The sequence below is a fragment of the Habropoda laboriosa genome, unplaced genomic scaffold (assembly GCF_001263275.1).
Source record: "Habropoda laboriosa isolate 0110345459 unplaced genomic scaffold, ASM126327v1 scaffold9, whole genome shotgun sequence".
NCBI lineage: Eukaryota > Metazoa > Arthropoda > Insecta > Hymenoptera > Apidae > Habropoda > Habropoda laboriosa.
This window is the reverse complement of record NW_017100191.1, coordinates 2,205,661-2,207,947: the sequence shown is the minus strand read 5'-3', so window position 1 is coordinate 2,207,947 and position 2,287 is coordinate 2,205,661. Positions and strand designations below refer to the sequence as shown.

At 35.4% G+C, this 2,287-nt stretch overlaps 1 protein-coding gene and 1 long non-coding RNA gene across 2 annotated transcripts in view; one reads left to right on the top strand and one right to left on the bottom strand.

The window, feature by feature from the left end:
• LOC108580341 overlaps nt 1–2,009 on the bottom strand; it is a 3,730-nt gene extending 1,721 nt beyond the window's left edge. The window contains exon 1 of the long non-coding RNA XR_001891476.1: nt 1,932–2,009. This is a non-coding gene — a long non-coding RNA (uncharacterized LOC108580341). The remainder of the gene's footprint in view (nt 1–1,931) is intronic.
• Nucleotides 1–2,287, top strand: part of LOC108580263 (probable G-protein coupled receptor 158) — a 199,729-nt gene that overhangs the window by 54,928 nt on the left and 142,514 nt on the right. The window lies entirely within an intron of this gene.

Genomic DNA, 2,287 nt, shown 5'->3' with positions numbered 1-2,287 from the left:
GTTTAAAAAAACAAAGTTGACCTTCAAATCTCCGAAACGCCTCCACCTATAAAAAAAATTAACGCATTACATAGTGTACCCTTTTAAACCATGTAACTTTTGTATATAACATTCTTTCGTGCAACGCATATTTTGGAATTTATAACGGTGCACACGTTGCGTGGACCACCCTGTATAATCATATGTAGTATTGTAATACCTGGTGGCCCGTAAGTCTCTTTACCGTTTCAACAAATGAACAATTTTTTTTCTATTATACACAGTCAAGGACAGAAATATGTGGACACCCTTAAAAATAGAGTAACTTTTTTAAAATTGGGCCAAACGACTTGAGTTTTTTTTTTTTTTTGAGAAGTTTGATGGATTAGTTTACTAGATGGCGTGTAGAAACAATTTAGAAAAAATTGCAATTTGTGGGAATCGCGAAGAAAATTGTAAAGTTCACTTTTTACAACTCTTTTATCTGAGCCCATAATGAAAATTTAAAAAATACATTTTGTAGACTTATGTCAATTATACACGTGCTGAAAATTTCATCGAAATCGGTTAATGTTGCTATGAGCTACAAACGGTTGAAGATTGTGAAAATCTCACTGTTTCACGACTAGAGCTGTAATAAATCTGAAAATTCTTACACATTTCGATGCCTCTCGCTTGTTTCTCCATTCACCGATTTCGATGAAATTTTCGACACAGACCTACGAAACGTATTTTTCAAATTTTCATTACGATCTTAGATAAAAAAAGTTGTAAAAAGCGACTTTCGCTATTTTCTTCGCGCTTCTCACAAATTGCAATTTTTCCAAATTTTTGTTTACACGTCATCTAGTAAACTAATCCTTCTAACGTATTCACAAAACTCAAGCTGTTTGATCTAATTTTAAAAAGAAGCTATTCTGCTCGAAAGGTGTCCACATATTTCTATCCTTGGCTGTGTTTCAAAATTTTTATTTGAAATTTTGCAAATTTATCATGGAATGCCATCTGTATATAGCACAGAAATAATAAAAATGACGATAAATTATAATTTGTGTAAAAGATTGCCCCGAATATTTCCTGTTTAAAGTCACAATTTTAAGTTGCCGTTTGGGACATCGCGTAGAATGAGAATGAGTCAGAGTGTCAACAAACGGACTCTCCCTTCCTCGTTGAGCGTACACGTTTTATATCTGTGTTTATTGTCGTCTATTTACCAGGTTCCGCCACGCCAATCACAATTAACGCGATTCCTGATTCGTTTGGCACTGGTAGCGAAAGAGTACTGCGCGCGAAAACAGTCTTAGGTCACTACGAAGTATTCTGTGTTTATAGTTTTTCAACCGTGAACCTGTATTATATCGTCGATGCCTTAACAAAACTACCATTCCTACAATTCTATTCCTCATGTTAGCGTTAGTATTGATTTTCATACATGTGTATTCTATTTAAAGGTTAAGTTGTAACCTAACCTAGAAAACACGTGACGAAGGAAACGGGCAACTGAGTGAGTCAGTTCGTTTCTATAGTATATCCGTAATATTCAATTTTCACGATATTTCTTGAAATATTAGGTCATCCCATAAGTTCGTGTCGAATTTTGTAATTTAGATCAATATTTCAGACGAATCTTTAAATTTGATTAAGAAAAAAAAATGTAAGTCCCTTCTTATTCCACAATTTTTTTGACCATTATGTCGTCGCTATAGAATTTTCTTGGATTTTCGTTCAAATATTTTTCGCTTTCGGCACGAACTTATGGGATGACCTAATAGTATGCCAAAGAAATGTCGTATTAAGAAGAAAAGGAAAAAAAAACAAAACAAAGGTAGGCGGCAACGATCAAAGGGGATGATTATTCGCGCATAATCTAATCTAACGTAGATGGGTTATATTTGAAATTTATCATTTAAGTCTCTCTTCTACTTTGTAATTACACCTTCTATAATACTCACAATTTTGCAACTTTCCACAATCTACACGGCGTATTTTGCACACGTCTCGAACGAACGAATCCGAGCTACTGACGATCTCGTTAAAATGCTATCGAATATTATCCCCTTATCGCGATGAAGATTTATCGCGAGGTCTGTCAGCATAAATGACACGCTATCGAATTCCATCGATCTTGTGCCTCTAATGGAGCCTACACTCAGAGCTACTATTTTCACCCTTTGTGCTAGGCTAACGATGTTACGCAGCCACGTATACTTTCCATAACTCAGTCACGCTGTCTTGGCCGACGGTATACATAGTAAAATCGCGTGGGTGGAAATTTCGTAATCATTTTCACGTCACTCTGTGACTAGTG